Source organism: Mauremys reevesii, linkage group 17 (genome assembly GCF_016161935.1).
Source record: "Mauremys reevesii isolate NIE-2019 linkage group 17, ASM1616193v1, whole genome shotgun sequence".
Classification (NCBI taxonomy): domain Eukaryota; kingdom Metazoa; phylum Chordata; order Testudines; family Geoemydidae; genus Mauremys; species Mauremys reevesii.
In genome coordinates, this window is record NC_052639.1 from 7,308,834 (window position 1) to 7,336,239 (window position 27,406).

Consider the following 27,406-nt stretch of genomic DNA (forward strand, 5'->3'; position numbering starts at 1 on the left):
GAGGGCTGAGTGTATCTCTGCACCCTGAGTCCAGGGCACCCACTCTCTCTGCCCCACACATCGAATCTGGCCCTGCTGAAATGTGACCCCCAAGAACCAGCAGCCTCCAGGATAGCAGATTTGGCCTCAGAGCCGGGAATGTGTCCCTCATGCTGCTCTTAGGCCACTGGATATTCTGGAAATAGGAGGGCTCTGAGTGTAACCTATAGCCCACATCATCCATCTGGGCATGTAGCTCAGTGGTAGAGCACATGCTTTGCATGTATGTGGTCCTGGGTTCAATTCCCAGCATATCTAGGTTCCTTTCACCCTGCTGCTTTGCTCATGCCCAGAGAGGATGTGACCCTGCAGGAGTTTCAATCCTGCTCAGTGAGGGGCAAGTGCCAATTGCATGGAAGGTCTGGGTGGGCTTTCTGCTCCTAAGACTCGTCTGTACATTTAAGATTCCCACCAGTTGTGCTGCTTGGGACAAGAGTAGATGAAAAGGGAGAATCCTCCACCACTGGAGGGAAAGGTCCCATATGCACAGACTGAGAGGCAAAGACTAGACTCATTTTTTGTCTGGGCCCAATCTTTTCACCTGGTACAGACCTTGTTCCAGCTCACGTGGTAGCTAGGGGATGTCTCATGACTGCAGCCATGTTTGTTCAGTTCCACACCCTTATACAGATTTGGCAAAAGGCAGGAATTTTTGTCTCTCTCCTGAGGAAGAGCCCCAGGTTTAAGGTGGATTCCTGTACCAGGTGACATGGTCACATGTCCTGTGAGACCCCGCAAGCCTTCATTCTTCCTGGCCTGACTCACAGATGGTGCAGGACAGAGCCATCTCCAGTCAGTTGTCCTGGTTAATGGGAGCATTCAAGAGTCCAAACCACTACTAATGGCCCACACTTTGCATCATTACAACAGGACCTCAGAGTTATAGTTCATATTTCTAGTTTCAGATCCAAGAATGATCAGTTCATACAAATAGGATGAACACACACAGTAGATTATAAGCTTTGTAATGATACCTTACAAGAGACCTTTTGCATGAAGCATAGTCCAGTCACTTTATATTCACACTCATTAGCATATTTTCATAAAATCACACGGAGTGCAACATCACAGCAGGAAAAGGGGTTTTACTGCGGCACCTGGAAGCAGTCAAGTTTCATGTTCTGGCTGTGGTATGAGTTCCTCCAGCTTTCTCGTAAGCACACATGTACCTTAGCGGGTGCTCTCGATACAGGAATGGCCCCGACACGGTAAAGTGATGGGGATTGCATTTTCCTTTTTTATTTCTGTATTTCCAATGACATTTCTGTTTGTGATTTCGTTTTGCTTCGTATATCTGTGTTTTCTCCTGGATTTGATAGCTAACTTAAAAAAGAATAAGGCCTCAGGGCGCCGGATGGAGGAGCAGGCTGGGGCTAGGACTGCTAAGAGAGCGAGAGTAGCAGGTTTTCTGTATTGTTTCCTGCCCACATTTTCATGACGAGTTTCTCTGCTGCATGAAATTTGCTTTTGTTAAATGTGAGCTTGGCTAGCTCAGTTGGTAGAGCATCAGCCTTTTAATCTGAGGGTCCAGGGTTCAAGTCCCTGGTCAGGTGAAGAGGGAACAGTTTCCCCTCAAAATGAAAGACAGAATCTCTCCAGGATGTTATTTGACATCACTTCTTTTCACTAGGAAGGGCCACGTACTGCCTGGGACTGAAGGGGCAACTTCCTCACATGCCTATTGGCCTTTCAGTCTGGATTAAGAAAGGCCTCTGGGAGCTGCAGCAAACTGCTGCATGACAACTTGGTGAGTAAATGCAGGGCTGCCCCCACAGAGTCATCCTCAGCAGAGGTCTGGGGGTTCCCTATTGGTCCCATGGTGTACGGGCCAGCACTGGGGACTTTGAATCCTGCAATCTGAGTTGAAGTCTCGGTGGGATCTGAGGACAATTCCTTGTGCCCCCTGTGCCACAAACCCTGCTGGGTCTTCCAAGGCTCTATCTTACTTTCTCAAATGCCATGAAAGCCTATCTTTTGCCCACTAGCTGTTGTGACTTGAGCACAAGAGGGGACGTTTGATCCAGAAGCCTGGCCATGCCTGGAGTTCTGTAGATAGGGATGCAAGCGCCATTTCTGCTGAGTCCTGAAGCTGGGCTGCAGCCTGGCCTAGGAGGCAGCCCTATTGGTTGACCTACTGGCCCAAAGTCACTTGGGCAGTGTTGGTGTTCCCCAGGGATGCTGAAGGGCCTAAGGGAGGGAGGCTCAATACTCCCCCCTATCAGTCAGGGCGGAAGAGGAGGGCTGCAAGAGTGGGCAGGTTGATGGCTGGGCCTTCTAGCGTTCGGTTGGGGACATGGTGGGGAACGCGAACTGGGAGAAATGGTTGCTGGCCTGTGAGGAATGGTTTGGCCAGTGGCGTAAGTGGACCTTGTCATTACCTACAAGGTTGTCATGCTCAAGACCCATCTGTGGGGAATTTCCTCAGCCAGGTATTTCCTCTGCTCCACGAGTGCTGCTGAGACCGAACACATAAGAACATAAGAAAGGCCATACCGGGTCAGACCAAAGGTCCATCTAGCCCAGTATCTGTCTACCGACAGTGGCCAATGCCAGGTGCCCCAGAGGGAGTGAACCTAACAGCCAATGATCAAGTGATCTCTCTCCTGCCATCCATCTCCATCCTCTGACAAACAGAGGCTAGGGACACCATTCTTACCCATCCTGGCTAATAGCCATTTATGGACTTAGCCACCATGAATTTATCCAGTCCCCTTTTAAACATTGTTATAGTCCTAGCCTTCACAACCTCCTCAGGTAAGGAGTTCCACAAGTTGACTGTGCGCTGCGTGAAGAAGAACTTCCTTTTATTTGTTTTAAACCTGCTGCCTATTAATTTCATTTGGTGACCCCTAGTTCTTGTATTATGGGAATAAGTAAATAACTTTTCCTTATCCACTTTCTCAACATCACTCATGATTTTATATACCTTTATCGTGTCCCCCCTTAGTCTTCTCTTTTCCAAGCTGAAGAGTCCTAGCCTCTTTAATCTTTCCTCGTATGGGACCCTCTCTAAACCCCTAATCATTTTCGTTGCCCTTTTCTGAACCTTTTCTAGTGCTAGAATATCTTTTTTGAGGTGAGGAGACCACATCTGTACACAGTATTCGAGATGTGGGCGTACCATGGATTTATATAAGGGCAATAATATATTCTCAGTCTTATTCTCTATCCCCTTTTTAATGATTCCTAACATCCTGTTTGCTTTTTTGACCGCCTCTGCACACTGCGTGGACATCTTCAGAGAACTATCCACGATAACTCCAAGGTCTTTTTCCTGACTCGTTGTAGCTAACTTAGCCCCCATCATGTTGTATGTATAGTTGGGGTTATTTTTTCCAATTTGCATTACTTTACATTTATCCACATTAAATGGCCTTCCACTTCTTGTGCGGCAATAGGACATCCCTACCTAGTCAGGAGAAGTGCGGCTTTTCTGCCGTATTAGAAGAGGGGTTGGGCTTGGTGGGCTTTGAAGACTTTTATAGCTCTACTGTTTTGTTTTTCAATTTTCAGTGAGTGGCTGAGCTGGAGGGCAGGTCAGGCCTGAGGGGAATGATGGGGCAACCGCACAGAACGCAACTGACTCTTCCGATATGGCCGTATTTTTTTTATCCCACTGGGTGCAGCACCGGGTATGGGATGGCCAATGGTGGGGGAAGGGAGAGCCCCCCCCTCTAGTGTTCTTCTACTCCCACCTTACACCCTACAGGATTTTCAGTGGGTGGCTAGGTGGAAGGTGCTTGCAGGATGGCTTCATCCGCAACAGTGGCTGCCCTCACAGCGGCAAGTGCCACAGATTGGCTCAATCTGAAGAGAGGTCAATATACCACTAGGTGAGACAGGCCAATTTTAGGAGCTTCCTCTGAAGGTGAGCAACTGTCCCCAGAACTTACTGACAGGAGCTTTAAAGTATTTGCAAGTGTGCATGACCAGCATGTGCAGAGCAAAGGCTGCCCGGGGGCACTGTGTCAGGCTCTGGCACCGCTTGAGACAATGGACCATCTTCAGCCACCAGGTAACCCAGGATCTGAGACAGGAATGGGGTAAGGAAGCAAGTCAAGCTGAGCAAGGCAGGCAAAAATTCATCTCGCCTTCATGGGTGCTTGCAATGATGCTCTTTTCGTGTGCCAGGGCTGACAAAACTTCCCAGACAGAGAAGCAGCAGGCCCAAAAAGTGCTATTCGGGTGCTGACTTAGCTCTTTATGCTATTATGTGCCAGCAATGCCCCTCTGCCAGGTACATTGGCCAAACCAGACAGTCTCTACGTAAAATAATAAACGGACACAAATCAGACATCGAGAATTATAACATTCAAAAACCAGTCAGAGAACACTTCAACCTCCCTGGTCACTTGATTACAGACCTAAAAGTTGCAATATTACAACAAAAAACCTTCAACAACAGACTCCAATGAGAGACTGCTGATTTGGAATTAATTTGCAACGTGGACACCATTAAATTAGGCTTGAATAAAGACTGGGAGTGGATGGGTCATTACACAAAGTCAAACTATTTCCCATGTTTATTTGTCCCCTACTGTTACTCACACCTTCCTGTCAACTGTTGGAAATGGGACATCCCGATTATCACTACAAAAGGTTTTTTTCTCCTGCTAATAATAGCTCACCTTAGCTGCTCACTCTCATTATAGTGTGTATGGCAACACCCATTTTTTCATGTTCTTTGTATATCTATATCTTCCTGCTGTATTTTCCACTGCAGGCATACGAGGAAGTGGGTTTTAGCCCATGAAAGCTTATGCTCAAATAATTTGTTAGTCTCTAAGGCACCACAAGTGCTCCTTGTTCTTTTCGCAGATAAATGAATGGAGGTTAAGTCCATTAGCCAGGAGGGTAAGGAATGGTGTCCCTAGCCTCTGTTTGTCAGAGGGTGGAGATGGATGGCAGGAGAGATCACTTGATCGTTACCTGTTAGGTTCAGTCCCTCTGGGGCACCTGGCATTGGCCACTGTTGGCAGATAGGATGCGGGGTTGGATGGACCTTTGGTCTGACCCAGTATGGCCATTCTTATGGTCTTATAAAGGGAGGGGCAGAGCCTTGTGGCAAAGTTTCTGTGGTGTAGGGGTTATCATGTTTTCCTAACACGCAAAAGGTGCCTGGTTTGAAACCAGGCAGAAACATGGTGGCTTATTCCCAGCTCCTACTGGCCTGTCCCTGCTGCTGTAGGAGCAGCAGTGATTTCTATGCTCAAAAGGTCTCTTATACTTCCCCTGCTCCCACTTTTGTCTCCTCTCCCTCTCTGAATGCCTGTGAAGTGGCTTTCTCCCTCCCGCTCCCTCCTGGAATGCTGGTGGGATGAATGGGCTGGTTGAAGAGCAGAAGAGCTCCCGACACACACTCTAACCACTGGACCCCACTCTGCTCCCAGGGCTGGAGATAGAACCCAGGAATTCTGACCACCAAACCTCCCCCCCCCGCTCTGACCACCAGACCTCACACTCCCCTTTTAGATTTTAGTCTCGCTGCCTCTTCTATCCACCCACCCCACCTGTCCATCCCTTTGCTGCAGGTTTTTGGGGTGTCACCCCTGCTCTGCATTCCCCCAGTGCAGCCCAAGGCTTTTCCTCCCCTCAACCACTCATCCTCACCCCTCTCGTGCTGGATCATCTGCTTGGCCCCCTGCCCCCTCTCGGGATGCGCTGTGCGGCTGGGGATTGTGCAACGGCCCAGCACCAGGCAACACAGAACGGACACCACGTGCCCTGCCCCACCTCATGTGAGCTGCTCTCCAGGTGCATCGGAGCCCGGTGCCCCGCATCTTGGCACTCCTGCCCCACAGGGGGTGAGCTGCAACCCCACCACACTCCGCAGAGGGGAGAAGGGTCAGGCCAGCCAGCCCTTGTAAGATGGGGAAATCACCACCAGGGTCAATGGTATGGGGGCTGTGACATACAGAGAAACGGTTGTTGCGCCGGCAGAGGGCAGCAGAGCATGCACACACACACAATTGCAAACATACACAAACACATGCATGAATCCAGACACACACACGCACAGAATTGCTAATATACACAAACATCCGCACAAATCCAGCCAACATCAACACAACTGCTAACAGATGCAAACACATGCACAAATCCAGCCACATGAACACACAGACTTGCACAGCCACAAACACCCCCTCCCCACACACGAAACCCCATGCAGAAATCAATCAATCAATACACACACGCACAATCCCCATTCTATGCACACACCTTGGGTCAGTGTGACACTGAATACTTCAATTGGATGGGGGGCCCAGCACCATGGCTATTCCCTGCCCCCAGGGCTTGCAGGGGTGGATTGGGGCACAGGGGCACGATCCAGTGCCAGCCCCGGGGTGGGGGGGTAGAGATGGGGATGGAACCGTGGCACCACCCGGTTCCTGGCACAGGCTCCTTCCAGGATTTGCATTTCTTGGTAGTTTTCACCCCATCACCACTTCCTGCCCAGCCTCCTCCTGCTGTGCAAGACGGTTCTGGGGGGACGGGAAGAACCCAGGAGTCCTGGCTCCCAGCCTCACCTGTGCTAAGGTACGAGACTCTACTCTAACCCCAGTGCTGGGACTGGACCCTAGGAGTCCTGACACCCATCTTCCTTTCCTCTAACCACTAGACTCCACTCCTCCCCTTTTGGGGAGCCAGGACTCCTGGGTTCTGTCTCCAACTCTGGGAGCAGAGTGGGGTCTAGTGGTTAGAGCAGGAGGAGCCAGGACTCCTGGGTTCTACTCTCAGTGCTACTGTGTGACACTGGGCCTCTGTTTCTCCTCCCACTTTTTGGGTGTGGAGCCTGTAAACTCTCTGGGGCATGGCCTGTCTCTCGCTGTGTCTGGGCAGCGCCTGGCCCAAATGGGCCTGATCTCAGCTGGGGCAGGGACTGTCTCTGTGTCTGTGCAGCCCCCGGCACAACAGGGGCCTTGATTCTGCCCCGGTCTCTGTAGGTGCTGCTGTTGTACAGATAAGTAGTCGTGATACTAAAAGGCGTGGCAGTGCGTGAGTGCACCACCATTGCCATGCAAGGGCTAAATGTGATTCTTATCCCTGTGACCCCCTGTGAACCCTTCCCCCCCCCCCCGATTCTCCACCCTGAGCCCCTTGTACCGCTGCCTTTGTCAACGGCAACGCAGAAAGCCACCCAGCTCTAGCCCTAAAACAAGAAGATGACCAAAAAAAACCTCACACCAACAGGAAACCAGCCCCAGCAGTTTGTGACTTCACTTCCCAAAATTATATACACAAACACACACACACAGAGCCCCGCTCAAACCGCCCCTTTGCTAATGCACCACCTCACCTCGTCCAGAGAGGTCTAGGTGGGAAGCTTCACGTGGGAGCAGTGATGGACAGCACCATCAAGGTAGGTTCTGGGATGGTCCTCCAGATGCAGGCGTCTGGGCTCCAACTGGCACTGGGCTCACACTGGGCTGTGTTCAGTTCCTCTCTCTGGTGTGCGCCTGGCTCCACAAACGCCCCCGCCCCCTGCTCTTTCCTTCTGGTACAAAAAATATCCTCTTCCTTCGCCCCAGAGAGAGACACCCACGGTGCTGCTCAGCACACGCCTTCCCCCCACCTTCCCCCCCATTCCCAGGAGTGTGCAGGAAGGGAGTCATGATTGGGGAGAGCCCGTGTCCCGAGGGGAGGGTATTTTGGGGCTTGCCCCCTCCACAGAGCATGGGGGTGCCAATAGGCACCTATGGATGGTCCCGCCAAGCAGGGCCAGGATGGAAATGGGGGGCCTGTTCCCCCAACATGGAGAATCTGGGTGCAACCTTGCTTAACGGGTCAGTCTGTCCTTTCTCTGACTCTCTCATTCCAGCTTCAGCTAGCACTTGTGGTTCATTTGCTCTTTTTCATTCCTTTCCTTCTCTAGCTTGTATGTCCTTGCTTTCTTTTTTCCCCTCTACCTTTCACGCTCTTGCTTTCTTTCCTTCTTATTCTAATATTTTTTCTCTCCCTTTATTTCTTTCTCTGCCTTTCACATTCTTTTCGCTTGCTCTCTCTCTTGCTGGTTATTTTTTTCATTCTTTTTCCTCGCTCCCTTCCGACCCAAGCGGGTTCTCCTCACACAGATTTTGACAGGTTTTCCCCCTGATCAGCAAGTGGATTAAGCACGACTTCAGTGGGTGTTTGCCAGGCCAGGAAGCAGGCTGGCCGGGTGTCTTCATGGCCATCTGCTGTCCATGCATAGGCATGGTCCTCCCCTCCTCTGGCCCTGACCTCAGTCGCTCTGTGGCTTATAAGCCTTCCCTCAGAGCTGTCAGCACCAGCCGCCTCTGCTCTAGGTGCCCAGAGGAGGAGAGGTGTGCTGGGCTCCAGCCTGGGACTCTTCCTCAGGGCCGCCCAGAGGGGGGGGCAAGAGGGGCAATTTGCCCCAGGCCCCGAGCCCCACAGGGGCCCCCACGAGAGTTTTTCGGGGCCCCTGGAGCGGGGTCCCTCACTCGCTCCGGGGGGCCCGGAAAACTCTTGCGGGGCTGGGCGCAGGAGCTTCTTCGCTCCCGGTCTTCGCCGGCGGGGGGGTCCTTCCGCTCCGGGGCAGAAGGACCCCCCGCTGGCGAATTACCGCCGAAGACGGAGCCGGACCCGCCGCCGAAGTTCAGCTCGGTCTTCGGCGGTAATTCGGCGGTGGGGGGCCCTTCCCTTCCGGGACCCGCCGCCGAAGTGCCCCGAAGACCCGCGGCGGGGACCTCCCCCGCCGCCGAATTTCCGCTGAAGACCGGACTGCGCTTCGGCGGCGGGTCCCCCTTCGGCAGTAATTCGGCAGCGGGGGGGGGCCCCCACCGCAGGTCTTCAGGGCACTTTGGCAGCGGGTCCCGGAACGGAAGGGCCCCCCGCCGCCGAAGACCCCAGGCCCCCGGAATCCTCTGGGTGGCCCTGCTCTTCCTCCCTCCTGCCTACCAAGCCTGGCCCTGCTTTCTTCAAGTGCCATGTGGGCAAGAGGAAAAGTGTGGCCACAAGCACCAAACTTGTGGGCATCAGGTCAAGCAGTGAGAATCCCAACCCCCAAAGCCACTTCTAGACCCCCACCAAAGACCTGACTCCAGTAGGGAGGAGTCACCCAGCAGGAGGGAAATGATTTACTCTTACATAGCTGGAGACAGGAAAGCACTTTGAGCACCAGATCTTTACCACCAGCTAACACAAGGTCCCACTGAGATTTGAACTCAGATTGCAGGATTCAGAGTGCTGCCCGTTACACCATGGGACCAGCTCATACTGCCCTCTCTGCACATTGGTGACTCTCATAGGGCTGGCTTGTGTAAGGGACTGTTGGCCCTTTACTAAAACTTAGTGGGGTTTTTGGTTGGCTAGTTCCCAGTCCCAATAGAAGGGGGAAGGGTCAATGGGAAATCAGGACCCTGAGACTGACATGCCCCTGGTGCAATGGTCACCAACTGGTAGGGAACAAGTGAGAATTTGTTAATGGAGAAAAATTCCTGGTGAAAATTGGCAAAGCTGTGGAGAGTTTGAAAAGTTCCAGTGAATTTACACATGGGTCTTTACACATGGGTCTCAACCTCAATTTACCTTAGGGCCAGTGCCAGTCCTCCCAGTGGGCCAATAATGTCACTCACACCGCCCAGAACCCGCCCCCCAAAACTCTGCCCCGCACCTGCCGAAGGCTCTGGGAGGAGTTTGGGTGGGGAGGGGTTCTGGGGGCAGGCGCTGGGAGGAGTTTGGGTGGGGAGGGGTTCTGGGGGCAGGCGCTGGGAGGGAGTTTGGGTGGGGGAGGGGTTCTGGGGGGCAGGCTCTGGGAGGGAGTTTGCAGCGCCGTAACATGGGCGAGGCGAGTGAGGCACTTGCCTCAGCTGCAGAAAGTGGAGGGGCGCAGCTCTACCACGATCAGCGGCGCTTCGGCGGCAGCTCTACCACTGCCACTTCTTCGGTGGCAGTTCGTCAGTGGGTCCTTCTCTCCGAGAGGGACTCAGGGACCCGCTGCCGAATTGCCACCGAAGGATGAATGAAGCGGCGGTGGCAATTCAGTGGCAGGTCCTTCCCTCCGACAGGGATCAAGGACCCGCAGCCAAAAAGCCTGGAGCTGGCCCTTGCCTCGGGCACAAAAATTCCTTGTAGGGCTCTGGGAGTTTGGGTGCTGGGTGCAGGCTCTGGGCTGGGGCAGGGAGTAGGGGGAACAGGAGGAGGGGTGGGGGTGCAGGCTCTGGGAGGGAGATTAGGTGGGCAGGAGGGTGTGTGTGGAGGAGAGGGAGTGGGGGGCTGGGGTGTGTGGCGTGGGGTGCCGGCTGGGGGTGGGTGTTGGGGGGGCGGTGGGGGGGGTATGGGGGGCGGGGATGGTGGTGCAGGCTCTGGGAGGGAGTAAGGGGTGCGGTGCTTACCGGGGTGTCCAAGGTGGGGTGGGCTGGGGGGCCTCCACGTTCTGCTGCCCCCAGGCATCACCCCCGCAGCATCCCATTGGCTGCAGGGGCTCGGGGTGGGGGAAGCGCGCGGAGGCACAGACCCACCCTGCCCTGCCATGTGGAGGGGCCGGCAGCCATTGGAGTGAGCAGGCAGATGCTGCTCAGCTGTGCTGCACTGCTGGGGCTCCTGGGGGGGAGCGCCTGGGGGCAGCAGGTGGGGCCAAGGGAGTGACCCAGTCCCAAAACTGCTGGAGCCCCACGGGTGAGACCTGGGGACCAGGACTGCCAGCCAAACTCCTTGAAGAGGAGGTGTCCCTCTCCTGTCAAAAACTGATCTTCCTCCTTCAGTTCAGTGACAGCTTGAATTGTTCCTTATCCCGGCAGAGCCAGAGGATTGAAAGCAGCAACATCAAACCCCTGTGTAGCTTGCAGGAATGGACATAAACACTCCCTGGTATCTGAGGAGATGTTCAGCTTTGCCCTTGGTCAACTACAAGGCCAAAGGGAAAGGAGGTGGCACCAAAGGGAAAGGAGAGTGAAACATGGCACATCATTGTTATGCCCATGGTGGCTGCAAAATCTTTTTATGCACTTCTTCTTATCAGCAGTGCATTATTTTCTCTGGCGTCTAGACCTTGACTATACCTTGGCCAAGAAATTTGTACCTTGATAAAATAATTGACTGCCCCTGGTGAAGGCAATGGACTTGACACCCACTGGGATGTCCCAACACCGGTACAAGTGCTAACAACACGGCTGCCTTTTAGCCATCGATTTTAATCGGGGCAATACATTGAAACAAACCCCTGTTAAATCATTTCTCAGCCCGAGTCCTTCACCCACATTCCCTAGAGCATTGGGCCACCACGTGGACATTTCATTTCCCACCTCAATTTCACAGAGACACAATTTCCTTTGCACAGATCCATGAACAGTGAAATCTTCCTGTGTCTCTGGTCTGAACCAGGGCATTCGATTCCAGTGAACCCTTCTCTCCTGCAATGGCAATGGTCAGACAGAGGGGTTGTGGCACCTGCATCCCTGGCAGGAAGCTATTGGCTCAGCTCTTTCTTTCTGCTGCTGCTGTTAGTCCATGTAACATCAAGGGTGGAATGCAAGGCTGAGTTCACGCACCAGCCCCCTGAAATATTTCAGTGCCCCAGAGAAATCCTGCCCCTGGAACAATGTGCTGGAGATTTGACTAGGAAAGGGACTGTCTGAATTGTCAGTGTGGGGAATGAACAACAATCTACAGCAATGTCGTTCACACAAACACACTCTCATCCTGCTCCAGCTGGAAGGGAAATGGGCAGGAATTCTCACTGTTCACCCAAGGGCACACTTACACTGATGCGCAGTCATGAGCGTGCTGGGGAAGCTGGTCTGAGCAATTTGAAGTGACAATTCAGTGAGAACAGAATCATCATGTAGTGGAATAATTGTATGTCAAGGAGTTGTAGCCGAGTGGTTAAGGCGATGGGCTCGAAATCTATTGGCGTCACCCCGCACAGGTTCAAATCCTGCCAACTACACAAGCACTGTGCTGTTGTTATTATCACTCTAATCTTAGTGCCTGAGCATCCACAGTGCAAACTGGAGCCAGATCTACTTTCACTCTGTGGACACCTAAAATGCTGCTGTGGCATTGCTATAGCACTTTGGAGTAGACAGTGATTGGAGGGGTTTTCCCATCCCTGTAATAGCTGCATTGGCAGAACAATTCTTCCTTTTCTTTACCACTATCTAACCAGGGCTTAGGTCACCTTAACTCTATGGGTTGGGTTGGTGGGTTGGTTGGTTGGTTGGGTGGGCGGTTCACACCCTGAGAGACGTCACTCTGTCAGTTCAGTGCCCAGCGTACACCAGCCCTTAGATCCCTCTTGGTATTTCAATGCAGGCACTGACCTGTGAGAGGAAAACATCAGCTCACAAACACACAGACTGAATTCCCCACATTTCATCTCGCTGCACTTTCCAGAAAGTCACGAAATTCAATTCATTCTTGCTAGGACAGAGAAAAAATAAGTGACACTAAGTTTTTGGCTTGGGTAAATAAAATTAAGTGTTTAATTAATATAGTAAAAACCTGTCCTGATGCCTCTAACTAACATCACAGTGTGAAATAGGAACAGAGATAAAGCTTGTCAGTGATGACTAATTTCGCAAATGATCTTCCCATTATTAATTTCCACGCTGCCCCCATTGGAGGTCTGGGCACCTCCAGTGTCATTGCTCTGCGTTCACCTTCCCCTAGAATTGTTCTCGGACATTCGCCTTCCTCTGCAGCATGGGGCTCGGGTCACTTGCTGGAGGATTCCCTGCACCTTGAGGTCTTTAAGCCACGATTTGAGGACTTCAGTAACTCAGACATAGGTTAGGGTTTTGTTACAGGAGTGGATGGGTGAGATAATGGTCCCTTCTGACCTTAAGTCTATGAATCTAGTCCCAAATTTTAGTCCTGCTTTGGGACAGTGTCTGTCATGCAAGAAACTGCCCAGTCTGCGCTAGCAGTGAGGCTCCCTCACTAACAGCTGAAATCAGGGAGAGCTGTGTGAAGTGCAGGGCCCCAGGGGTGCCTGAACAGGGGGACAACAACACCCCAGGACTTTTAAAAATGGGAGGGCTCTGAAAGGGGAGGGGCCCAGCCTCTGTAGCAGGAATGCAGGGCAGGCGAGTTCACGGCGGGCATTATGGGATACTGGTGGAGGCTGCACAAAGCTCTAGGCCTCTCGTCAAGGTGGTTTTATTTTGTCACCAAAACAGGGCAATTTTGTCGCCAGACGTGGCATTGCAGTGTGTGCACCAGCCAAAAGCTGCCAACCGAGGGAGCGTTGTGTGTTTTTCACACACCTGAGCAATATAATGATGCTGAAATAACTTTGCAGTGCAGACCTGGCCAAAGATTCACACACACACACACAGAGCTTGCAAGGAAAACGTCACCTGCTCCTCTGCTTTGCAGAATTCAAACACAAGCAAAGCTTGTCAGGCCCCAGTGGGGATGGCAGAGAGTCAGGTGTGGGCAGACAGTGTGTTTTAGCCACAGGCAGGCACCATGGCTTAGCTGGCTAAAGCACCTGTCTTGTAAACAGCAGATCCTGGGTTCAACTCCCAGTGGTGCCTTGTTGGTTAACTTTTAGGGCACCTGGTATTGGCTACTGACAGAGGACAAAACACAGAGCTAGGTGGGCCTTTGGTCCAGCCCAGTGTGGCTGTTTAAACTGGGATTGAGGAGAAGGATGAAGAGGAGCAGGCTCTGGTTGGGAGTGAGGAGCAGTGAGCATAGGAGGGACTGAGGGTTGGGTCTGAGGAGCACTGGGAAAAGAGGGGACGTGGGTTTAGGCTGAAGAGCATCTTCATTTGGGGATCCAGCAGGACAGGAGAAGGCAGCAGGTGATTCTAATTCCTTAGGGATATTCTGTGTGTTCGTGTGTGTGTGTGTGTGTGCAGGGGAGGAACATGCTCTATGCCCAGAGGCCTTTATTCCTTCAGGCTGCAAGGACAGAGGGGCTGTCAGGAAGTTGCCCCTTCAAACCCAACAACACAAAAAGGCCCTTCTGAGGAAAGGAAAAATCCTGCAGAGAAAAAGTAACCTCCAAGAGGACTCCAGCAAGACAGTGTAAGATCATGGGGAGTAGTTTATCACCTGACCAGGGACTTGAACCCTGGACCCTCAGATTAAAAGTCTGATGTTCTGCCAACTGAGCTAACCAGGCTCCCAAAGCAAAAGAGCAAGTTGGTGCAGAGGAGAAACTAGTCAAGAAAACAAGAGCGGGAAACAATAGGGGAAACCTGCTGCTGTCTCTGGCCTGGTCAACACTACGAGTTTATATCGAATTTAACAGCATTAAATCACATTAACCCTGCACCCGTCCACACAATGAAGCCCTTTATATCAATATAAAGGGCTCTTAATACCGATATCTGTACTCCTCCCCGACGAGGGGTGTAGCATTGAAATCGATATTGCCATGTTGGATTAGGGTTCGTGTGGCCGCAATTCGACGGTATTGGCCTCCAGGCGCTATCCCACAGTGCACCATTGTGACGCTCTGGACAGCAATCTGAACTCGGATACACTGGCCAAGTAGACAGGAAAAGTCCCGTGAACTTTTGAATTTAATTTCCTGTTTGCCCAGCGTGGAGCGCTGATCAGCACAGGTGACCACGCAGTCCCAGAATCAAAAAAGAGCTCCGGCATGGACCGTGCGGGAGATACTGAAGCTGATCTCTGCATGGGGAGATGAATCCGTTCTATCAGAACTCCGTTCCAAAAGACAAAATGCCAAAACATTTGCAAAAATCTCCAAGGCTATGATGGACAGAGGCTACAGTAGGGACTCAACACAGTGCTGAAACTTAAGGAGCTGAGACAAGTGTACCAGAAAGCCAAAGAATGAAATGGATACTCACAGAGGGAGGGGCGACTGATGACTGTAGCTATCCCACAGTTCCCGCACTGTCCGAAAACCATTTACATTCTTGGCTGAGTTCCCAAAGCCTGAAAGGTCAAAAACATTGTTGTGGGTGGTTCCGGGTATGTGTCATTCCCCGCCCCCGTGAAAGCCGAGGGATAAAAATTGTTTCTCACCTTTTTTCACTGTCACCGTATGTCTACTGGATGCTGCTGTGAGACACGGTGCTGCAGCGCTACACAGCACCATCCTCTTCCCTTCCCTGGCGGACGGCAGACGGTACAGTAGGACTGGTATCCGTCATCGCTGTCCCATGAGTGCTCCTGGCTAGCCTCGGTGAGATCAGCCGGGGGTGCCTGGGCAAAAATGGGAATGACTCCCAGGTCATTCTCTTCTTTAAGCGTCTGTCAGCACCATCCAGTAGACATATGGTGACAGTGAAAAAAGACTGAATGGGCTCCATGGTTGCCGTGCTATGGCGTCTGCCCAGGCAATCCAGGGAAAAGGGCACAAAATGATTGTCTGCCGTTGCTTTCACGGAGGGAGGATTGAGTGACGACATTTACCCAGAATCACCCGTGACACTGTTTTTGCCCCATCAGGCATTGGGATCTCAACCAAGAATTCCAATGGGCGGGGGAGACTGCAGGAACTATGGGATAGCTATGGCATAGCTACCCATAGTGCAACGCTCTGGAAATTGACGCTAGCCTCGGTACATGGACGCAAACCGCCGAATTAATGTGTTTATTGTGTCACTGTGTGCACTCGACTTTATACAATCTGTTTCAAAAACAGTTTCTGTAAAATCGAATAATCCCGTAGTGTAGACATACCCTGAGATTAACAACTTTGGTGGCTAATTGAAAGGCTGATGATTCAAACCCAGGTGAAGATGGAGGTGTTTTTTTTAAGTGATGAGCATCCAGTACATTTTAACAGGCAGAAAAATGCCTCAATGCTGGTCTAGCCTCATTGGGCAAGCATAAGGAACACTTTTGCCGGTGGTATAGTGGTGAGCATAGCTGCCTTCTAAACAGTTGACCTGGGTTCAATTCCCAGCCAATACAGGGATGTGATATTCTCTCCTTTGGGAGCTGGTTTAATTTCAATCATGTTGTATCACTTTATCAATGGAATGACAGAATCCATGTGCTGGGTCACTCAACACACAATGAAAGAAGAAAGGGGTGGGACTATACAATGAGCTGTTGGAGTTATCCTGGCATTACAATGTTTGGTTAACTTCTTGAAAAAGTATTTCCTTTACTTCCCTCTCCCTTTTAGACTCAGAGCCTTTAAGGTCAGAAGGGACCAGTGTGATCATCTAGTCCGACCTGCTGCACCACGCAGGCCAAAAGACCCCACCCACCCACTCCTGTAATAGACCCGGGAGGGGAGGCAGCTCTGTGCACTGCCCCTACCTCAGGCAGCACATGGAGGCCCTCTGCTCCCCTCCCCCCATGGGTGTGCAGAGATGTGCCAGCAGCACTGAGGTGGCTCCCTGCCCACTCTGCCTCCGTCCCTCTGTGCCACTCCCAGAAATGGCCGGCATGTCCCAGCATCCCCTGGGGTGGGGGGAGTGTCTCCATTCATTGCCCCTGCCCCGAGTACCGACTCCGCAGCGCCCATTGGCCAAGTCACGCAGAAGAGCCAGCCGCCATAGGCCAACATCCAAGGGCAGAGGAAGCCAAGCCACAAGGCTTCAAAAGGTGACTGGCCAAGATCCTCTAGCTTTCCCCTGCTGATGCCAAGGCTTTTTCCTCAGCTCATTTCACCACCCTCTGCCATGCAGGGGTTGGGGTTATCGCAGGTGTTACCCAAAATTGGGCCAGCCAGTAAGCAAAGGGAGGACTAATGACCCACCAGAGTTTGGCAGAAAGCAGCACATTTATTATACTGACAGTTAAGCTCAAAATAAGCAGGGCGGGGGGGAGTCACACTCGCACTCGCATACTCACGCTCCCAGGACAGGCACAGCGCTGGAGATGTCAGGATTCTGCAAAGTAAGTGTCCCACAGCGCAGCTATGGACGGTGCGATGAAGGTAAGTCTTCCTGAGGCACAATGAAATACAACACAGAGAACCACTGGCCAGGTGCTCCGGGCAAAGGGCCTCACTGGAGCTACAAGCTTGTGAGTGCTCTCCTGAGCACAGGGCCCCTTCCCCTTTTAAGGGCCTGCACCTCATGGCCTGCGACTAGAGATGACTTGGCTGCATCTGGTTGGTCACACTCCACCTTGGGCAGTGTCCATGCTCTGGGTGCGTGAGTGCTGCCTAATTAGAGTCCCAGACACCTTGTCTACCTGGGAGCTCTTCTGCTCTTCAACCAGCCCATTCATCCCACCAGCATTCCAGGAGGGAGCGGGAGGGAGAAAGCCACTTCACAGGCATTCAGAGAGGGAGAGGAGACAAAAGTGGGAGCAGGGGAAGTATAAGAGACCTTTTGAGCATAGAAATCACTGCTGCTCCTACAACAGCAGGGACAGGCCAGTAGGAGCTGGGAATAAGCCACCATGTTTCTGCCTGGTTTCAAACCAGGCACCTTTTGCGTGTTAGGAAAACATGATAACCCCTACACCCCAGAAACTTTGCCACAAGGCTCTGCCCCTCCCTTTATAAGACCATAAGAATGGCCATACTGGGTCAGACCAAAGGTCCATCCAACCCCGCATCCTATCTGCCAACAGTGGCCAATGCCAGGTGCCCCAGAGGGACTGAACCTAACAGGTAACGATCAAGTGATCTCTCTCCTGCCATCCATCTCTACCCTCTGACAAACAGAGGCTAGGGACACCATTCCTTACCCCTCCTGGCTAATAGCCATTCATGGACTTAACCTCCATTCATTTATCTGCGAAAAGAACAAGGAGCACTTGTGGTGCCTTAGAGACTAACAAATTATTTGAGCATAAGCTTTCATGGGCTAAAAGCCACTTCCTCGGATGCCTGCAGTGGAAAATACAGCAGGAAGATATAGATATACAAAGAACATGAAAAAATGGGTGTTGCCATACACACTATAATGAGAGTGAGCAGCTAAGGTGAGCTATTATTAGCAGGAGAAAAAAACCTTTTGTAGTGATAATCGGGATGGCCCATTTCCAACAGTTGACAGGAAGGTGTGAGTAACAGTAGGGGGACAAATAAACATGGGGAAATAGTTTGACTTTGTGTAATGACCCATCCACTCCCAGTCTTTATTCAAGCCTAATTTAATGGTGTCCACGTTGCAAATTAATTCCAAATCAGCAGTCTCTCATTGGAATCTGTTGTTGAAGGTTTTTTGTTGTAATATTGCAACTTTTAGGTCTGTAATCAAGTGACCAGGGAGGTTGAAGTGTTCTCTGACTGGTTTTTGAATGTTATAATTCTCGATGTCTCATTTGTGTCCGTTTCTTATTTTACGTAGAGACTGTCTGGTTTGGCCAATGTACCTGGCAGAGGGGCATTGCTGGCACATAATAGCATAAAGAGCTAAGTCAGCACCCGAATAGCACTTTTTTGGGCCTGCTGCTTCTCTGTCTGGGAAGTTTTTGTCAGCCCTGGCACACGAAAAGAGCATCATTGCAAGCACCCATGAAGGCGAGATGAATTTTTGCCTGCCTTGCTTTTGCCTGACTTGCTCAGCTTACCCCATTCCTGTCTCAGATCCTGGGTTACCTGGTGGCTGAAGATGGTCCATTGTCTCAAGCGGTGCCAGAGCCTGACACAGTGCCCCCGGGCAGCCTTTGCTCTGCACATGCTGGTCATGCACACTTGCAAATACTTTAAAGCTCCTGTCAGTAAGTTCTGGGGACAGTTGCTCACCTTCAGAGGAAGCTCCCTAAAATTGGCCTGTCTCACCTAGTGGTACATTGACCTCTGTTCAGATTGAGCCAATCTGTGGCCGCCGCCGCTGTGAGGGCAGCCACTGTTGCGGATGAAGCCATCCTGCAAGCACCTTCCACCTAGCCACCCACTGAAAATCCTGTAGGGTGTAAGGTGGGAGTAGAAGAACACTAGAGGGGGGGGCTCCCCCTTCCCCCACCATCGGCCATCCCATACCCGGTGCTGCACCCAGTGGGATAAAAAAAATACGGCCATATCGGAAGAGTCAGTTGCGTTCTGTGCGGTTGCCCCATCATTCCCCTCAGGCCTGACCTGCCCTCCAGCTCAGCCACTCACTGAAAATTGAAAAACAAAACAGTAGAGCTATAAAAGTCTTCAAAGCCCACCAAGCCCAACCCCTCTTCTAATACGGCAGAAAAGCCGCACTTCTCCTGACTAGGTAGGGATGTCCTATTGCCGCACAAGAAGTGGAAGGCCATTTAATGTGGATAAATGTAAAGTAATGCACATTGGAAAAAATAACCCCAACTATACATACAACATGATGGGGGCTAAGTTAGCTACAACGAGTCAGGAAAAAGATCTTGGAGTTATCATGGATAGTTCTCTGAAGATGTCCACGCAGTGTGCAGAGGCGGTCAAAAAAGCAAACAGGATGTTAGGAATCATTAAAAAGGGGATAGAGAATAAGACTGAGAATATATTATTGCCCTTATATAAATCCATGGTACGCCCACATCTCGAATACTGTGTACAGATGTGGTCTCCTCACCTCAAAAAAGATATTCTAGCACTAGAAAAGGTTCAGAAAAGGGCAACGAAAATGATTAGGGGTTTAGAGAGGGTCCCATACGAGGAAAGATTAAAGAGGCTAGGACTCTTCAGCTTGGAAAAGAGAAGACTAAGGGGGGACACGATAAAGGTATATAAAATCATGAGTGATGTTGAGAAAGTGGATAAGGAAACGTTATTTACTTATTCCCATAATACAAGAACTAGGGGTCACCAAATGAAATTAATAGGCAGCAGGTTTAAAACAAATAAAAGGAAGTTCTTCTTCACGCAGCGCACAGTCAACTTGTGGAACTCCTTACCTGAGGAGGTTGTGAAGGCTAGGACTATAACAATGTTTAAAAGGGGACTGGATAAATTCATGGTGGCTAAGTCCATAAATGGCTATTAGCCAGGATGGGTAAGAATGGTGTCCCTAGCCTCTGTTTGTCAGAGGATGGAGATGGATGGCAGGAGAGAGATCACTTGATCATTGCCTGTTAGGTTCACTTCCTCTGGGGCACCTGGCATTGGCCACTGTCGGTAGACAGATACTGGGCTAGATGGACCTTTGGTCTGACCCGGTATGGCCTTTCTTATGTTCTTATGTGTTCGGTCTCAGCAGCACTCGTGGAGCAGAGGGAAATACCTGGCTGAGGAAATTCCCCACAGATGGGTCTTGAGCATGACAACCTTGTAGGTAATGACAAGGTCCACTTACGCCACTGGCCAAACCATTCCTCACAGGCCAGCAACCATTTCTCCCAGTTCGCGTTCCCCACCATGTCCCCAACCGAACGCTAGAAGGCCCAGCCATCAACCTGCCCACTCTTGCAGCCCTCCTCTTCCACCCTGACTGATAGGGGGGAGTATTGAGCCTCCCTCCCTTAGGCCCTTCAGCATCCCTGGGGAACACCAACACTGCCCAAGTGACTTTGGGCCAGTAGGTCAACCAATAGGGCTGCCTCCTAGGCCAGGCTGCAGCCCAGCTTCAGGACTCAGCAGAAATGGCGCTTGCATCCCTATCTACAGAACTCCAGGCATGGCCAGGCTTCTGGATCAACTCAGATTGCAGACTTCAACTCAGATTGCAGGATTCAAAGTCCCCAGTGCTGGCCCGTACACCATGGGACCAATAGGGAACCCCCAGACCTCTGCCGAGGATGACTCTGTGGGGGCAGCCCTGCATTTACTCACCAAGTTGTCATGCAGCAGTTTGCTGCAGCTCCCAGAGGCCTTTCTTAATCCAGACTGAAAGGCCAATAGGCATGTGAGGAAGTTGCCCCTTCAGTCCCAGGCAGTACATGGCCCTTCCTAGTCCCAGGCCAGCAACCATTTCTCCCAGTTCGCGTTCCCCACCATGTCCCCAACCGAACGCTAGAAGGCCCAGCCATCAACCTGCCCACTCTTGCAGCCCTCCTCTTCCACCCTGACTGATAGGGGGGAGTATTGAGCCTCCCTCCCTTAGGCCCTTCAGCATCCCTGGGGAACACCAACACTGCCCAAGTGACTTTGGGCCAGTAGGTCAACCAATAGGGCTGCCTCCTAGGCCAGGCTGCAGCCCAGCTTCAGGACTCAGCAGAAATGGCGCTTGCATCCCTATCTACAGATTTGTGTCCGTTTATTATTTTACGTAGAGACTGTCTGGTTTGGCCAATGTACCTGGCAGAGGGGCATTGCTGGCACATAATAGCATAAAGAGCTAAGTCAGCACCCGAATAGCACTTTTTTGGGCCTGCTGCTTCTCTGTCTGGGAAGTTTTTGTCAGCCCTGGCACACGAAAAGAGCATCATTGCAAGCACCCATGAAGGCGAGATGAATTTTTGCCTGCCTTGCTTTTGCCTGGGATCAAAAAAAAGCAAGATTGCAGACTTCAACTCAGATTGCAGGATTCAAAGTCCCCAGTGCTGGCCCGTACACCATGGGACCAATAGGGAACCCCCAGACCTCTGCCGAGGATGACTCTGTGGGGGCAGCCCTGCATTTACTCACCAAGTTGTCATGCAGCAGTTTGCTGCAGCTCCCAGAGGCCTTTCTTAATCCAGACTGAAAGGCCAATAGGCATGTGAGGAAGTTGCCCCTTCAGTCCCAGGCAGTACATGGCCCTTCCTAGTGTGAAGAAGTGATGTCAAATAACATCCTGGAGAAATTCTGTCTTTCATTTTGAGGGGAAGCTGTTCGCTCTTCACCTGACCAGGGACTTGAACCCTGGACCCTCAGATTAAAAGTCTGATGCTCTACCAACTGAGCTAGCCAGGCTCACATTCAACAAAAGCAAATTTCATGCAGCAGAGAAACTAGTCATGAAAATGTGGGCAGGAAACAATACAGAAAACCTGCTACTCTCGCTCTCTTAGCAGTCCTAACCCCAGCCTGCTCCTCCATCCAGCGCCCTGAGGCCTTATTCTTTTTTAAGTTAGCTATCAAATCCAGGAGAAAACACAGATATACGAAGCAAAACGAAATCACAAACAGAAATGTCATTGGAAATACAGAAATAAAAAAGGAAAATGCAATCCCCATCACTTTACCGTGTCGGGGCCATTCCTGTATCGAGAGCACCCGCTAAGGTACATGTGTGCTTACGAGAAAGCTGGAGGAACTCATACCACAGCCAGAACATGAAACTTGACTGCTTCCAGGTGCCGCAGTAAAACCCCTTTTCCTGCTGTGATGTTGCACTCCGTGTGATTTTATGAAAATATGCTAATGAGTGTGAATATAAAGTGACTGGACTATGCTTCATGCAAAAGGTCTCTTGTAAGGTATCATTACAAAGCTTATAATCTACTGTGTGTGTTCATCCTATTTGTATGAACTGATCATTCTTGGATCTGAAACTAGAAATATGAACTATAACTCTGAGGTCCTGTTGTAATGATGCAAAGTGTGGGCCATTAGTAGTGGTTTGGACTCTTGAATGCTCCCATTAACCAGGACAACTGACTGGAGATGGCTCTGTCCTGCACCATCTGTGAGTCAGGCCAGGAAGAATGAAGGCTTGCGGGGGGTCTCACAGGACATGTGACCATGTCACCTGGTACAGGAATCCACCTTAAACCTGGGGCTCTTCCTCAGGAGAGAGACAAAAAATTCCTGCCTTGTGCCAAAGCTGTATAAGGGGGTGGAACTGAACAAACATGGCTGCAGTCATGAGACATCCCCTAGCTACCACGTGAGCTGGAACAAGGGCTGTACCAGGTGAAAAGATTGGGCCCAGACAAAAAATGAGTCTAGTCTTTGCCTCTCAGTCTGTGCATATGGGACCTTTCCCTCCAGTGGTGGAGGATTCTCCCTTTTCATCTACTCTTGTCCCAAGCAGCACAACTGGTGGGAATCTTAAATGTACAGACAAGTCTTAGGAGCAGAAAGCCCACCCAGACCTTCCATGCAATTGGCACTTGCCCCTCACTGAGCAGCATTGAAACTCCTGCAGGGTCACATCCTCTCTGGGCATGAGCAAAGCAGCAGGGTGAAAGGAACCTAGATATGCTGGGAATTGAACCCAGGACCACATACATGCAAAGCATGTGCTCTACCACTGAGCTACATCCCCAGATGGATGATGTGGGCTATAGGTTACACTCAGAGCCCTCCTGTTTCCAGAGTATCCAGTGGCCTAAGAGCAGCATGAGGGACACATTCCCGGCTCTGAGGCCAAATCTGCTATCCTGGAGGCTGCTGGTTCTTGGGGGTCACATTTCAGCAGGGCCAGATTCGATGTGTGGGGCAGAGAGAGTGGGTGCCCTGGACTCAGGGTGCAGAGATACACTCAGCCCTCTCCCCTGCTTTGGGTGGGGGGTGCTGCCACCCCCTGCTGGAAGGTAATGGGAGGGGAGGGGTGCTGTGAGTCGCTCACCACCTGATCCTGGTGGTAGCAGTGGTGTGGGAAGCTCCAGGTGTTTCTAGGATCTGCTCTTTCCACCTGCCTGTAAAGTCCAGCTTTCCCCAGTACGTTCACTGCGGTGCAATTGGGTCACTGTTTCCATGGCTGCACAGCAAAGAATCACTCCCAGTTTCCCGTCTATCTGCGGCAGGATTAGCCTGTGTCAGTGATTAATGAGGTGGATCTTGTTGTAAATTGTTATTCATTCCCCACCTTGACAATTCACACAGTCCGATTCCCAGCACCTCAGTGATCCTGGTAGCAGGAGTTGGGTCCTGAGACTTTCAGGGTTCTTTCCCCCTCCTCCTGGAGTGAACTGAGCTTTTTCCCCATCCCAGACAATCCATGAAATAACAACAGGGGCATAAAGAAAGAGGGGAGGGAACATCTCACGGCCAGGGCTGGATGTGCCCAGGGCCCCCTGCTTGTCCATTGTTTCCATGGACTTTGGCCCCCTGCTTTGCACAAGGGACAGAGAAGGATCTTGCTGTTCCTGTGTCTGTGCAAGGAAAATTGTTCTTCCCTAGGAAAGAGAGGCGGGAAATGGCCCCATGGTGGGACAATATCCTCAGGATTAAGAGCAAAGGACTCAGGCTGAGAACTGATTTAACCCCACTTATCTATCCGTAGGGGCAGACTGCTGAGCGGGCAGCCGAGCCCTGAGTAGGGGGCGGAGCTAGGCTGAGGAGGGGGCCTATAAAAGCGGCCGCCCAGCCAGGCAGCGGCACAGGAGCCGGCGAACAGGGCTGCTAACAGGGGAGTTTGAGTGGGAGTTAGTTTACAGGGGGAGTCGGAAGGGGCAGGGGGTGCAGTGCTGTGTTCCCCAGGTGAGAAGGCTGATAGAGGCAGAGACAACAGCAGCCATGAGCCAAGCAGCAGAGGATACAACGAGGATGATTGCATGCGGCAGCTGCGGAATGTACATGGTCCTAGTGGGGGCACCGGAACAGAGGTATGTATGCATGAAGTGCCGCCTAATAGAGCTGCTGGAAGAAAAGATCCAAGCTGCACCCCTGGGGGCCTTTAAACATTAGGAACCATCAGAGTTAAGGTGACGTGTACAAACTTTGTGCAGTGCTGTTGTGCATGCGTGTTATGATACAGACTCCCAAGCGTGGCCTTGGGGTGAATTCCCTGCCCCCGACAGCATCAATTTCCTCCAGACCACCAAGGGAAGTGGTGCTTTCTCCATCCATCCCTTGATGAGGTGCCTTTGTGGAGTCTGCTTTGGTCCAAAACTTGCTAGAGTGCCATACAGGAGGCCTGGGCTGTGCAGAGGGGTCAGATGAGATGATCTAAGTGTCTCTTGTGGCCTTAGTCTCCAAATCTCAGCAAAACTGAGTGTGGCACATTGAGAGCCTCTGAGGTTTCCATGTGCTGCCTGCTTGATCCCCAGCACTAACCCTGAGTGCGTGGGGGTGTCACAGGGAAAGCAGCTCAAACATGCAAAGGGGCTCGCCAGGGGCAGGACATTAGCCCTGCAGGGCAGGGGTGAGTGTGGCAGTGACATCACAAGGGCCTTGTGCAGCACCTCAGCTGATTGGTGAAAGGAGGTTGGGAGGCGGTGACCTCACAGAGCGTCCATGACAACATCCAGGTAGGACAGGCTGCAGGGCTGGGGCCATCTCAGAGACCCCGGGCTTTGCTGCAGAGAGTCTCCTTCTGTAGGTCTCCCCAGCCTAGGTCCGTGCTGATTAGGCCTCCACTGGATTCTTGTGTACAGTTCTGGGCATCACATTTTTGGAAAGATGCAGAGAAATTGGAGAAAGTCCAGAGAAGAGCAACAAGAATGATGAAAGTCTAGAAAACATGACCTAGGAGGGAAGATTGAAAGAATTGGATTTGTTAAGTCTGGAGAAGAGAAGACTGAGAGGGGACATTACAGTTTTCAAGTACCTAAAAGGTTGTTACAAGGAGGCGGGAGAAAAATTATTCTCCTTAACCTCTCATGATAGGACAAGAATCAAGAGGCTTAAATTACAGCAAGGGAGGTTTAGGTTAGACATTAGGAAAAACTTGCTAAGAGTCAGGGTGGTTAAGCAGTGGAATAAATTGCCTAGGGAGGTTGTTGAATCTCCATCCTTGGAGATTTTTAAGAGCAGGTTAGACAAAGCCCTGTCAGAGATGATCTATATAATACTTAGTCTTGCCTTGAGTGCAGGCGACTGGACTCGATGACCTCTTGGGGTCCTTCCAGTCCTATGATTCTATGATCCAAAGGTCTCTACTTGCCTTAACGTCTACAAATCTCTGCAAAACTAAGTATGGGCCATTGAGCAGCCTCTGATGTTTTCATGTGTCACCTGCTTCGTGTCCAGAAGTAACACTGAGTGAGTGGGGGTGTGGGTGTGACACAGCAGGAGCGGCTCAAAGATGCAAAGGGGCTGTCCAGGGCGGTGACATCACACTAGCCTTTTACAGGAGCTGGGCTGATTGGTCAAAGGAGGTTGGGAAGAGGTGACCTCACAGAGAGTCTATGAGCAGGGGCAGGTAAAGAGGCTGCAGGGTGGGGGAAATGGCTTTGCTGCAGGGAGTCTCCTTCTCAAGGTCTCCCCTTGAGGAGTGAGAGAGAATACAGGGTCACGCCTGTGAGCACGAGGAGGAGCCTCCTTGGGGTTTCCCCCTTTCCCCCTGCTAATTGAGTGAGAAGACAGACGTCCCTGTGGAGCAGATAAGAGCCTCAGAGAGGTTTCATGTTGTTGTTTCATGTTGTCATAGGTTTCCTTCATATGGACTGCATGACGAAGTGGAATTGATGGCAAAACATTGCCATTAAGCAGTAAAACATCTTTAAGACTCGTCTTCGATGAATCAACGAACAGTCTCCACTCATGTGGACTGTGAACGATGTTGAGGGCTGCCATCACACCATGGATGTTGTTGCAGGCTACAAGATGGCCTTCCATGAAGAAGAATGGGACAAGATCCTTTTGACGGTCCCGGAGCAGGCTACATGAGGAAATCAGTCCTTTCGTTGGACTTGCTGGCAGAAGAGCCCAGTGATGGTGCAGCTCCCCGAGCGTCAGTGACAAACGCAGCGCTCCAGCAACTGAGCTCTAGGGCTCGCTGCTGAAAGAAAAGCTTCACGAGTGACAAAGGGAAAAGGGAGGTGCTGGTCTTTAGCCAAGGGCAGGGAGCCCCACCCTCCAACACAGACCATTTCCCTCATTGTCTGTCTGCGCTGGGGCAGGAGCAATAACACGGCCTCCTGCTTTTGCTATTGCAGAGAGTCGGTTCTGACGGTCTCCTCAAACCCAGGGTGCGAAACAGGCCTCAGAGCTGACTGGGTGTAAACAAGAACTACTCAGGTAGACTGTGTCAGCTGCGAATTCAGATGTGCCCCTTTCCTGGAGAGATGGACTGAGCTGTGAGGGGACTGGAAGCGGAGCTCCCAATGTTTAACTTGCACTCGTTCAGCATCTTTCCTGCGAGTGCCTTCACTGTAGGTTAAATCCTCCAGCCCAGGACTCCCCACCAGCTGTGGGCCTGACAAGCTTTCCCTGGGATTGGATTCTGTAGAACGGGGTGCAGGGAACCAGCAGGTGCATCTGACTCCTTGGTGAGGTTTTGCATGCAAGATGTGTGTGTGAGTCTTTGTGTGTCGGAAGCAGTGAGTGTGGCACTCTCAGTGAACCGACAGAGGGCGACGGTGGTCAGAGAGAGACAAAGGAAGAATCAAGAGGCACCGATGGGCATAAGGATGATGATTGTGTTGTGTTTCATTCCTTAGATGTGGTGCCACCGCCCGTCCTTTAGCCTTGTAGTTTACCAAGAGTAAAACTAAATATCTGTTGAGATACAAGGAGTGTGTGTGTCCATTCCTGCTAGCTGCACAGGGGTTTGATGTTGCTGCTTTCAATCCTCCGGCTCTGCCGGGATAAGGAACAATTGAAGCCATCACTGAAGTGAAGGAGGGAGATGATTTTCTGACAGGGAGGGACGGCTCCTCTTAAAGGTGTTTGGCAGGCAGCCTCCTTCCCAGGTCTGTCCCGACAACACCCAGTTGAAAAGGAACCCTCCCCAGCCCTCCTCAGCCAGATGAAAAGGAGCGAGTGAGTGAGCGTGGGGGAGAGCGAGCGACGGAGGGAGATGGAATTAGCGGTCCGGGA

General features: G+C 51.5%; 5 non-coding genes across 5 annotated transcripts; 3 read left to right on the forward strand and 2 right to left on the reverse strand.

The window, feature by feature from the left end:
* Window positions 1-225: 225 nt before the first annotated feature.
* Window positions 226-297, forward strand: TRNAA-UGC. The gene has a single exon. It is a non-coding gene; the product is annotated as a tRNA-Ala (tRNA).
* Window positions 298-11,844: 11,547 nt separating this feature from the next.
* Window positions 11,845-11,926, forward strand: TRNAS-CGA. The gene has a single exon. It is a non-coding gene; the product is annotated as a tRNA-Ser (tRNA).
* A 1,517-nt stretch (window positions 11,927-13,443) lies between these two features.
* Window positions 13,444-13,517, forward strand: TRNAT-UGU. The gene has a single exon. It is a non-coding gene; the product is annotated as a tRNA-Thr (tRNA).
* Window positions 13,518-21,597: 8,080 nt separating this feature from the next.
* Window positions 21,598-21,670, reverse strand: TRNAK-UUU. The gene has a single exon. It is a non-coding gene; the product is annotated as a tRNA-Lys (tRNA).
* Window positions 21,671-22,895: 1,225 nt separating this feature from the next.
* On the reverse strand, window positions 22,896-22,967 carry TRNAA-UGC. The gene has a single exon. It is a non-coding gene; the product is annotated as a tRNA-Ala (tRNA).
* Between the last annotated feature and the right edge of the window lie 4,439 nt (window positions 22,968-27,406).